Here is a 13,579-nt window from a genome sequence, read left to right on the forward strand (position 1 = left end):
TGTGCATGATTAAATATTTTGTGTGATGAAGATAGAGCATATCCAGATTATATGATTTTGTAGGGATAACTTTCTTTGGCCATGTTATTTTGAGAAGACATAATTGCTTAGTTAGTATGCTTGAAGTATTATTATTTTTATGTCAATATTAAACTTTTGTCTTGAATCTATCGGATCTGAACATTCATACCACAATTAAGAGAATTACATTGAAAATTATGCCAAGTAGCATTACACATCAAAAATTCTGTTTTTATCATTTACGTACTCGAGGACGAGCAGGAATTAAGCTTGGGGATGCTTGATACGTCTCCAACCTATCTATAATTTTTGATTGTTCCATGCTATATTATATTCTGTTTTGGATGTTTAATGGTCTTTATTATACACTTTTATATTATTTTTGGGACTAACCTATTAACCGGAGGCCCAACCCAAATTGCTCTTTTTTGCCTATTTCAGTGTTTCGCAGAAAAAGAATATCAAATGGAGTCCAAACGGAATGAAACCTTCGGGAACGTGATTTTCGGAACAAACGTGATCCAGACGACTTGGAGTCTACGTCAAGAAATCAACGAGGAGAGCACGAGGCAGGGGCGCGCCTACCCCCTAGGCGCGTCCTCCACCCTCGTGGGGCCCACGTTGCTCCACCGACGCACATCTTCCTCCTCTATATACCTACGTACCCCCAAACCAACAGAGGCATCCACGAAAACCTAATTCCACTGCCGCAACCTTCTGTACCCGTGAGATCCCATCTTGGGGCCTTTTCGGCATCCTGCCGGAGGGGGCATTGATCATGGAGGGCTTCTACATCAACACCATAGCCTCTTCGATGATGGGTGAGTAGATTACCTCAGACCTTCGGGTCCATAGTTATTAGCTAGATGGCTTCTTCTCTCTCTTTGGATCTCAATACAAAGTTCTCCACGATTCTCGTGGAGATCTATTCGATGTAATCTTATTTTGCGGTGTGTTTGTCGGGACAGATGAATTGTGGGTTTATGATCAAGTTTATCTATGAACAATATTTGAATCTTCTCTGAATTCTTTTATGTATGATTGGTTATCTTTGCAAGTGTCTTCGAATTATCAGTTTGGTTTGGCCTACTAGGTTGATCTTTCTTGCAATGGGAGAAGTGCTTAGCTTTGGGTTCCATCTTGCGGTGTCCTTTCCCAGTGACAGCAGGGGCAGCAAGGCACATTTTGTATTGTTGCCATCGAGGACAACAAGATGTGGTTTATATCATATTGCATGAGTTTATCCCTCTACATCTTGTCATCTTGCTTAAAGTGTTACTCTGTTCTTATGAACTTAATACTCTAGATGCATGCTGGATAGCGGTCGATGTGTGGAGTAATAGTAGTAGATGCAGGCAGGAGTTGGTCTACTTGTCACGGACGTGATGCCCATATACATGATCATACCTAGATATTCTCATAACTATGCTCAATTCTATCAATTGCTCGACAGTAATTTGTTCACCCATCGTAATACTTATGCTCTTGAGAGAAGCCACTAGTGAAACCTATGGCCCCCGGGTCTATTTTCCATCATATTAATCTCCCATCAACAAGCTATTTCTGGCGCCGTTTATTTTGCTTTCTTTAATTTTAGTCTTTATCATAAAAATTCCAAAAATATTATCTTATCATATCTATCAGATCTCACTCTCGTAAGGACCGTGAAGGGATTGACAACCCCTTTATTGCGGTGGTTGCGAGGTTCTTATTTGTTTGTGTAGGTGCGCGGGACTTGAGCGTGGTCTCCTACTGGATTGATACCTTGGTTCTCAAAAACTGAGGGAAATACTCACGCTACTTTACTGCATCACCCTTTCTCTTCAAGGGAAAACCAACGCAGTGCTCAAGAGGTAGCATTTGGCAAGAAACCCAAGTTGTCATTTCTTAAAGTTTGGGGCTGCGATGCTTATGTGAAAAAGCTTCAACCTGATAAGCTCGAACCCAAATCGGAGAAATGTGTCTTCATAGGATACCCAAAGGAGACTGTTGGGTACACCTTCTATCACAAGTCCGAAGGCAAAATATTTGTTGCTAAGAATGGATCCTTTTTAGAGAAGGAGTTTCTCTCGAAAGAAGTGAGTGGGAGGAAAGTAGAAATTGATGAGGTAACTGTACCTGCTCCCTTATTGGAAAGTAGTTCATCACAGAAATAAGTTCCAGTGATTCCTACACCAATTAGTGAGGAAGCTAATGATGATGATCATGAAGCTTCTGATCAAGTTACTACCAAACCTCGTAGGTCAACCAGAGTAAGATCCGCACTAGAGTGGTACGGTAATCCTGTCCTAGACGTTATGTTACTTGACCATGACAAACCTACGAACTATGAGGAAGCGATGATTAGCCCAGATTCCGCGAAATGGCTTGAGGCCATGAAATCTGAGATGGGATCCATATATGAGAACAAAGTGTGGACTTTGGTTGACTTGCCCGATGATCGGCAAGCCATAGAAAATAAATGGATCTTCAAGAAGAAGAGTGACGCTGACGGTAATGTTACTGTCTACAAAGCTCGACTTCTTGCAAAAGGTTTTCGACAAGTTCAAGGAGTTGACTACGATGAGACTTTCTCACCCGTAGCGATGCTTAAGTCTGTCCGAATCATGTTAGCAATTGCCGCATTTTATGATTATGAAATTTGGCAAATGGACGTACTGCATTCCTGAATGGATTTCTAGAAGAAGAGTTGTATATCATGCAACCAGAAGGTTTTGTCGATCCAAAGGGTGCTAACAAAGTGTGCAAGCTCCAGCGATCCATTTATGGACAGGTGCAAGCCTCTCGGAGTTGGAATAAACGTTTTGATAGTGTGATCAAAGCATATGGTTTTATACGAACTTTTGGAGAAGCTGTATTTACAAGAAAGTGAGTGGGGCTTTGTAGCATTTCTGATATTATATTTGGATGACATATTGTTGATTGGAAATGATATAGAATTTCTGGATAGCATAAAAGGATACTTGAATAAGAGTTTTTCTATGAAAGACCTCGGTGAAGCTTCTTACATATTGGGCATCAAGATCTATAGAGATAGATCAAGACGCTTAATTGGACTTTCACAAAGCACATACCTTGATAAGATTTTGAAGAAGTTCAAAATGGATGAGTCAAAGAAAGGGTTCATGCCTGTGTTACAAGGTGTGAAGTTGAGTGAGACTCAATGCCCGACCACTGCAGAAGATAGAGAGAAAATGAAAGTCATTCCCTATGCCTCAGTCATAGGTTCTATCATGTATGCAATGCTGTGTAGCAGACCTGATGTGTGCCTTGCTATAAGTATAGTACGTAGGTACCTGCTACCTCTTGAGCACTGCGTTGGTTTTCCCTTGAAGAGGAATGGGTGATGTAGTAAAGCAGCGTAAGTATTTCCCTCAGTTTTTGAGAACCAAGGTATCAATCCAGTAGGAGGCCACGCACGAGTCCCTCGCACCTACACAAACAAATAAAACCCTCGCAACCAACGCAATAAAGGGGTTGTCAATCCCTTCACGGTCACTTACGAAAGTGAGATCTGATAGATATGATAAGATAATATCTTTGGTATTTTTATGATAAAGACTAAAAGTAAAGAAAGCAAAATAAAGGGCGCCAGAAATAACTAGTTGACAGGAGATTAATATGATGGAAAATAGACCCGGGGGCCATAGGTTTCACTAGTTGCTTCTCTTGAGAGCATAAGTATTACGGTGGGTGAACAAATTACTGTTGAGCAATTGATAGAATTGAGCATAGTTATGAGAATATCTAGGTATGATCATGTATATAGGCATCACGTCCGAGACAAGTAGACCGACTCCTGCCTGCAACTACTACTATTACTCCACACATCGACCGCTATCCAGCATGCATCTAGAGTATTAAGTTCATAAGAACAGAGTAACGCTTTAAGCAAGATGACATGATGTAGAGGGATAAACTCATGCAATATGAAATAAACCCCATCTTGTTATCCTTGATGGCAACAATACAATACGTGCCTTGCTGCCCCTACTGTCACTGGGAAAGGACACCGCAAGATTGAACCCAAAGCTAAGCACTTCTCCCATTGCAAGAAAGATCAATCTAGCAGGCCAAACCAAACTGATAATTCGAAGAGACTTGCAAAGATAACCAATCATACATAAAAGAATTCAGAGAAGATTCAAATATTGTTCAGATACACTTGATCATAAACCCACAATTCATCGGTCTCAACAAACACACCGCAAAAGAAGATTACATCGAATAGATCTCCACGAGAATCATGGAGAACTTTGTATTGAGATCCAAAGAGAGAGAAGAAGCCATCTAGCTAATAACTATGGACCCGAAGGTCTGAGGTAAACTACTCACACATCATCGGAGAGGCTATGGTGTTGATGTAGAAGCCCTCCGTGATCAATGCCCCCTCCGGCAGGATGCCGGAAAAGGCCCCAAGATGGGATCACACGGGTACAGAAGGTTGCGGCGGTGGAATTAGGTTTTCGTGGATGCTTATGTTGGTTTGGGGGTACGTAGGTATATATAGGAGGAAGAAGTATGTCGGTGGAGCAACGTGGGCCCCACGAGGGTGGAGGGCGCGTCCAGGGGGGTAGGCACGCCCCCCTACCTCGTGCCCTCCTGGTTGCTTTCTTGACGTAGGGTCCAAGTCCTCTGGATCAAGTTTGTTCCAAAAATCACATTCCCGAAAGTTTCATTCCGTTTGGACTCCGTTTGATATCCTTTTTCTGCGAAACACTGAAATAGGCAAAAAATAGCAATTCTGGGCTGGGCCTCCGGTTAATAGGTTAGTCCCAAAAATAATATAAAAGTGTAAAATAAAGCCCATTAACATCCAAAACAGAATATAATATAGCATGAAGCAATCAAAAATTATAGATACGTTGGAGACGTATCAAGCATCCCCAAGCTTAATTCCTGCTCGTCCTCGAGTAGGTAAATGATAAAAACAGAATTTTTGATGCGGAATGCTACTTGGCATAATTTTTAATGTAAATCTCTTAATAGTGGTATTAATGTTCAGATCCGAAACATTCAAGACAAAAGTTTAATATTGACATAAGAATAATAATACTTCAAGCATACTAACTAAGCAATCATGTCTTCTCAAAATAACATGTCCAAAGAAAGTTATCCCTACAAAATCATATGGTCTGGCTATGCTCTATCTTCCCCACACAAAATATTTAAATCATGCACAACCCCGATGACAAGCCAAGCAATTGTTTCATTCTTTTGGTGTTCTCAAACTTTTTCAATCTTCACGCAATACATGAGCGTGAGCCATGGATATAGCACTATATGTGGGATAGAATGGTGGTTGTGGAGAAGACAAAAAGGGAGAAGATAGTCTCACATCAACTAGGCGCATCAACGGGCTATGGAGATGCCCATTAATAGATATCAATGTGAGTGAGTAGGGATTGCCATGCAACGGATGCACTAGAGCTATAAGTATATGCAAGCTCAACAAAAGAAACTAAGTGGGTGTGCATCCAACTCGCTTGCTCACGAAGACCTAGGGCATTTTGAGGAAGCCCATCATTGGAATATACAAGCCAAGTTCTATAATGAAAAATTCCCACTAGTATATGAAAGTGATATAATAGGAGACTCTCTATCATGAAGATCATAGTGCTACTTTGAAGCACAAGTGTGGTAAAAGGATAGTAACATTGTCCCTTCTCTCTTTTTCTCTCATATTTTTTTATTTGGGCCTTTTCTCTTTTTTATGGCCTCTTTTTTTATATATTTTTTTCGTCCGGAGTCTCATCCCGACTTGTGGGGGAATCATAGTCTCCATCATCCTTTCCTCACTTGGGACAATGCTCTAAAAATGATGATCATCACACTTTTATTTACTTACAACTCAATAATTACAACTCAATACTTAGAACAAAATATGACTCTAAGTGAATGCCTCCGGCGGTGTACCGGGATATGCAATGAATCAAGAGTGACATGTATGAAAAAATTATGAACGGTGGCTTTGCCACAAATACGATGTCAACTACATGATCATGCGAAGCAATATGACAGTGATGAAGCGTGTCATAATAAACGGAAAGGTGGTAAGTTGCATGGCAATATATCTCGGAATGGCTATGGAAATGCCATGATAGGTAGGTATGGTGGCTGTTTTGAGGAAGGTATATGGTGGGTATATGATACCGGCGAAAAGTGCGCAGTATTAGAGAGGCTAGCAATGGTGGAAGGAAGAGAGTGCGTATAATCCATGGACTCAACATTAGTCAAAAAGAACTCACATACTTGTTGCAAAAATGTACAAGTTATCAAAGCAAAGTATTACGCGCATGCTCCTAGGGGGATAGATTGGTAGGAAAATACCATCGCTCGTCCCCGACCGCCAATCATAAGGAAGACAATCAATAAATAAATCATGCTCCGACTTCATCACATAACGGTTCACCATACGTGCATGCTACGGGAATCACAACCTTTAACACAAGCATTCCTCAAATCCACAACTACTCAACTAGCATGACTCTAATATCACTATCTTTATATCTCAAAACAATTATCAAGCATCCAACTTCTCATAGTATTCAACACACTCATATTTTTTTTTCTTTACTAATCTTGAATGCCTATCATAATTAAAGCAAATTACCACGCTGTTTTGTAGGACTCTCAAAATGATCTAAGTGAAGCATGAGAGAACAATAGTTTCCATAAAACAAATCCACCACCGTGCTCTAAAAGATATAAGTGAAGCACTAGAGCAAAAACTATATAGCTCAAAAGATATAAGTGAAGCATATAGAGTATTCTAATAAATTCCGAATCAAGTGTGTCTCTCTCAAAAGGTGTGTACAGCAAGGATGATTGTGGTAAACTAACAAATAAAGACTCAAATAATACAAGACGCTCCAAGCAAAACACATATCATGCGGTGAATAAAAATATAGCTCCAAGTAAGTTACCGATGGAAGTAGACGAAAGAGGGGATGCCTTCCGGGGCATCCCCAAGCTTTGGATTTTTGGTGTCCTTAGATTATCTTGGGGTGCCATGGGCATACCCAAGCTTAGGCTCTTGCCACTCCTTGTTCCATAATCCATCAAATCTTTTACCCAAAACTTGAAAACTTCACAACACAAAACTTAGCAGAAAATCTCGTGAGCTCCGTTAGCAAAAGAAAAGAAAACACCACTTCAAGGTACTATAATGAACTCATTATTTATATAAATTGGTGTTAAACCTACTGTATTCCAACTTCTCTATGGTTTATAAACTATTTTACTAGCCATAGATTCATCAAAATAAGCAAACAACACACGAAAAACAGAATCTGTCAAAAACAGAACAGTCTGTAGTAATCTGTAACTAACGCAAACTTCTGGAACTCTAAAAATTCATCAAAAATAGGAAGACCTAAGAAATTTGTTTATTGATCTGCTGAAATTGGAATCAACATTATATCACGTTCTCATAATTTTTAACAATTGTTTTCGTGAACAGAAAGTTTCTGGAATTTTCAGCAAGATCAAATAACTATCATCAAAGAAGTTCCTATAGGTTTAACTTGGCACCAACACTAATTAAAACATAAAAACAAACCTAACCAGAGGCTAGATCAAATATTTATTCCTACAGAAGAAAAAAGCAAAAAAAACTAAAAATAAAATTGGGTTGCCTCCCAACAAGCGCTATCGTTTAATGCCCCTAGCTAGGCATTGATAATTTCGATGATGCTCACATGAAAGACAAGAATTGAAGCACAAATAGAGCATCATAAAGCATATGAAAAACACATCTAAGTCTAACATACTTCCTATGCATAGGCATCTTATAGGCAAACAAATTATCATAGCAAGCAAAAACTAGCATATGCAAGGAAGAGGGAAGAAACAATAGCAATCTCAACATAACGAGAGGTAATTTAGTAACATGAAAATTTCTACATCCATAATAATTATAGGTGCGATCATAAGAAAATTCAACAAAATAACTATCACATAAAAAAATTTGAACACGATCCACATGCATGCAAAGTTGACACTCTTCCAAAATAGTGGGATTAACATTAACTAAAGTCATGACCTCTCCAAACCCACTTTTATCAACAATTTCATAAGATTGAACATTCTCCAAATATGTGGGATCTAAATTTGACACTCTTCCAAATCCACTTTCAATAATATTGCAAACACTATTATCAATCGCATATTCATCATGGGGCTTAAATAAATTTTCAAGATCATAAGAAGAACTATCACCCCAATCATGATCATTGCAACAAGTAGAGGACATAGCAAAACTAGCATCCCAAGCTTAGGGTTTTGCATATTTTTAGCACAATTGACATCAATAGAATTTATAGTAAAATCATTGCAATCATGCTTTTTATTCAAAGATCTATCGTGAATCGCTTCATAAATTACTTTATCACAATTTTTAGATCCACGAATTTCAAGCAAAACCTCATAAAGATAATCTAGTGCACTCAATTCACTAGCAATAGGTTCATCATAATTGGATCTCTTAAAGAGATTAGCAAGTGGATGAGGATCCATAAACTTTTAGCAAGCGAAGATGCAAGCAAAAACAAGGTACATGGTAACACAAGCAAAAAAAAGATCGAACGGAAGAAGGGCGAATAAAACGGCAAAGGTGAAGTGGGGGAGAGGAAAACGAGAGGCAAATGGCAAATAATGTAATGCGAGGGATAAGGGTTTGTGATGGGTACTTGGTATGTTGACTTTTGCGTAGACTCCCCGGCAACGGCGCCAGAAATCCTTCTTGCTACCTCTTGAGCACTGCGTTGGTTTTCCCTTGAAGAGGAAAGGGTGATGCAGTAATGCAGCGTAAGTATTTCCCTCAGTTTTTGAGAACCAAGGTATCAATCCAGTAGGAGGCCACGCACGAGTCCCTCGCACCTACACAAACAAATAAAAACCTCGCAACCAACGCAATAAAGGGGTTGTCAATCCCTTCACGGTCACATACGAAAGTGAGATCTGATAGATATGATAAGATAATATTTTTGGTATTTTTATGATAAAGACTAAAAGTAAAGAAAGCAAAATAAACGGCTCCAGAAATAACTAGTTGACGGGAGATTAATATGATGGAAAATAGACCCGGAGGCCATAGGTTTCACTAGTGGCTTCTCTCGAGAGCATAAGTATTGCGGTGGATGAACAAATTACTGTTGAGCAATTGATAGAATTGAGCATAGTTATGAGAATATCTAGGTATGATCATGTATATAGGCATCACGTCCGAGACAAGTAGACCGACTCCTGCCTGCATCTACTACTATTACTCCACACATCGACCGCTATCAAGCATGCATCTAGAGTATTAAGTTCATAAGAACAGAGTAACGCGTTAAGCAAGATGACATGATGTAGAGGGATAAACTCATGCAATATGAAATAAACCCCATCTTGTTATCCTCGATGGCAACAATACAATACGTGCCTTGCTGCCCCTACTGTCACTGGGAAAGGACACCGCAATATTGAACCCAAAGCTAAGCACTTCTCCCATTGCAAGAAAGATCAATCTAGTAGGCCAAACCAAACTGATAATTCGAAGAGACTTGCAAAGATAACCAATCATACATAAAAGAATTCAGAGAAGATTCAAATATTGTTCATAGATAAACTTGATCATAAACCCACAATTCATCGGTCTCAACAAACACACCGCAAAAGAAGATTACATCGAATAGATCTCCACGAGAATCGTGGAGAACTTTGTATTGAGATCCAAAGAGAGAGAAGAAGCCATCTAGCTAATAACTATGGACCCGAAGGTCTGAGGTAAACTACTCACACATCTTCGGAGAAGCTATGGTATTGATGTAGAAGCCCTCCATGATCAATGTCCCCTCCGCAAGGACGCCAGAAAAGGCCTCAAGATGGGATCTCACGACTACAGAAGGTTGCGGTGGTGGAATTTGGTTTTCGTGGATGCTTCTATTGGTTTGGGGGTACGTAGGTGTATATAGGAGGAAGAAGTACATCGGTGGAGCAACATGGGCCCCACGAGGGTGGAGGGCGCGCCCAGGGGGGTAGGCGCGCCCCTCTACCTCGTGCTCTCCTGGTTGCTTTCTTGACGTAGGGTCCAAGTCCTCTGGATCACGTTTCTTCCAAAAATCACGTTCCCGAAAGTTTCATTCCGTTTAGACTCCATTTGATATCCTTTTTCTGCGAAACACTGAAATAGGCAAAAAACAGCAATTCTGGGCTAGGCCTCCGGTTAATAGGTTAGTCCCAAAAATAATATAAAAGCGTAAAATAAAGCCCATTAACATCCAAAACAGAATATAATATAGCATGAAGAATCAAAAATTATAGATACGATGGAGACGTATCAGTACCAAAGTAATGCATGAGTGGATCACTGGACAATGGTCAAGAACATCCTGAATTACCTGAAAAGGACTAAGGATATGTTTCTCATTTATGGAGGTGACAAAGAGCTCGTCGTAAATGGTTACATCGATGCAAGCTTTGACACTGATCCGGATGACTCTAAATCACAAACCGGATACGTATTTATATTGAATGGTGGAGCTGTCAGTTGGTGCAGTCCCAAACAGAGCATCATGGCGGGATCTACGTGTGAAGCGGAGTACATAGCTGCTTCGGAAGCAGCGAATGAAGGAGTCTGGATGAAGGAGTTCATATCCGATCTAGGTGTCATACCTAGTGCATCGGGTCCAATGAAAATCTTTTGTGACAATACTGGTGCAATTGCCTTGGCAAAGACAATCAAGAGACGCTTCGATTCACAAGAAAACCAAGAACATCAAGAGACGCTTCGATTCCATCCGTCATCAAGTGTCGGAAGGGGACATAGAGATTTGCAAGATACATACGGATCTGAATGTTGCAGACCCGTTGACTAAGCCTTTCTCACGAGCAAAACATGATCAGCACCACGACTCCATGGGTGTTAGAATCATTACTATGTAATCTAGATAATTGACTATAGTGCAAGTGGAAGACTTAAGGAAATATGCCCTAGAGGCAATAATAAAGTTGTTATTTATATTTCATTATATCATGATAAATGTTTATTATTCATGCTAGAATTGTATTACCCGGAAACTTAGTACATGTGTGAATACATAGGACAAGCAGAGAGTCCCTAGTATGCCTTTACTTGACTAGCTCGTTTATCAAAGATGGTTATGTTTCCTAGCCATAGACATGTGTTGTCATTTGATGAACGGGATCACATCATTAGAGAATGATGTGATGGAGAAGACCCATGATACGTCTCCATCGTATCTACTTTTCCAAACACTTTTGCCCTTGTTTTGGACTCTAACTTGCATGATTTGAATGGAACTAACCCGGACTGACGCTGTTTTCAGCAGAATTTCCATGGTGTTATTTTTGTGTAGAAACAAAAGTTCTCGGCATGACTTGAAACTTCACGGAGATTATTTTTGGAAAATATAAAAAATACTGGCGAAAGAATCAAGGTCAGGGAGCCCACACCCTTTCCACGAGGATGGGGGCCGTGCCTGCCCCCCTGGGCGCGCCCCCTGTAGCTCCACCGACCTCAACTCAAACTCCATATATTCGTGTTCGGGGAGAAAAAAATCGGAGAGAAAGATTCATCACGTTTTACGATACGGAGCCACCGCCAAGCCCTAAACTCTCTCTGGAGGGCTGATCTGGAGTCCGTTCGGGGCTCCGGAGAGGGGAATCCGTCGCCATCGTCATCATCAACCATCCTCCATCACCAATTTCATGATGCTCACCGCCGTGCGTGAGTAATTCCATCGTAGGCTTGCTGGACGGTGATGGGTTTGATGAGATTTATCATGTAATCGAGTTAGATTTGTTAGGGTTTGATCCGTAGTATCCACTATGTTCTGAGATTGATGTTGCTATGACTTTGCTATGCTCAATGCTTGTCACTAGGGCCCGAGTGCCATGATTTCAGATCTGAACCTATTATGTTTTCATGAATATATGTGAGTTCTTGATCCTATCTTGCAAGTCTATAGTCACCTACTATGTGTTATGATCCGGCAACCCCGAAGTGACAATAATCGGGACCACTCCCGGTGATGACCGTAGTTTGAGGAGTTCATGTATTCACTATGTGTTAAGGCTTTGGTCCGGTACTCTATTAAAAGGAGGCCTTAATATCCCTTAGTTTCCATTAGGACCCCACTGCCACGGGAGGGTAGGACAAAAGATGTCATGCAAGTTCTTTTCCATAAGCACGTATGACTATATTCGGAATACATGCCTACATTACATTGATGAATTGGAGCTAGTTCTGTGTCACCCTATGTTATGATTGTTACATGATGAACCGCAGCCGGCATAATTCTCCATCACCGATCCAATGCCTACGAGCTTTTCACATATTGTTCTCCGCTTATTTACTTTTCCGTTGCTACTGTTACAATCACTACAAAACCCAAAAATATTACTTTTGCTACCGTTACCGTTACTTCCATACTACTTTGCTACTAAATACTTTGCTGCAGATACTAAGTTATCTAGGTGTGGCTGAATTGACAACTCGGTTGCTAATACTTGAGAATATTCTTTGGCTCCCCTTGTGTCGAATCAATAAATTTGGGTTGAATACTCTACCCTCGAAAACTGTTGCGATCCCCTATACTTGTGGGTTATCAACCCATCCGTTAGCTTAGCACTATGATCGTTTAGTTTAATGATATTGCTTTCTTCATGACTTATACATGTTCCTATGACTATGAGATTATGCAACTCCCGAATACCATAGGAACACTTAGTGTGCTATCAAACGTCACAACGTAACTGGGTGATTATAAAGATGCTCTACGGGTGTCTCCGATGGTGTTTGTTGAGTTGGCATAGATCGAGATTAGGATTTGTCACTCCGATTGTCGAAGAGGTATCTCTAGGCCCTCTCGGTAATGCACATCACTATAAGCCTTGCAAGCAATGTGACTAATGAGTTAGTTGCGGGATGATGCATTACAGAACGAGTAAAGAGACTTGTCGGTAACGAGATTGAACTAGGAATGGTGATACCGACGATCGAATCTCGGGCAAGTAACATACCGATGACAAAGGGAACAACGTATGTTGTTATGCGGTTTGACCGATAAAGATCTTCGTAGAATATGTAGGAGCCAATATGAGCATCCAGGTTCCGCTATTGGTTATTGAACGGGGATGTGTCTCGGTCATGTCTACATAGTTCTCGAACCCGTAGGGTTCGCACGCTTAAAGTTCGATGACAATTTGTTATATGAGTTATGTGATTTGATGTACCGAAGTTTGTTCGGAGTCCCGGATGAGATCACGGACGTGACGAGGAGTCTCGAAATGGCCGAGACATAAATATCATATATTGGAATGTTATATTCGGACACCGGAATGGTTCGGGTCGTTTCGGATAAGTTTCAGAGTACTGGGGGTTACCGGACCCCCCCCCCCCCGGGAAGTTATTGGGCCTCATGGGCCTAGTGGTGGAAGAGAGGAGGCAGGGCAAGGAGTGGCACGTGCCCCCCTAGCCCAAACCGAATTGAACTAGGGTTGGGGGGCCCCTTTCCTTCTCTCCTCCTCCTTCCCCCTTCTCCTTGTTGGA

The sequence above is a fragment of the Aegilops tauschii genome, chromosome 5, assembly GCF_002575655.3.
Source record: "Aegilops tauschii subsp. strangulata cultivar AL8/78 chromosome 5, Aet v6.0, whole genome shotgun sequence".
NCBI classification, from domain to species: domain Eukaryota; kingdom Viridiplantae; phylum Streptophyta; class Magnoliopsida; order Poales; family Poaceae; genus Aegilops; species Aegilops tauschii.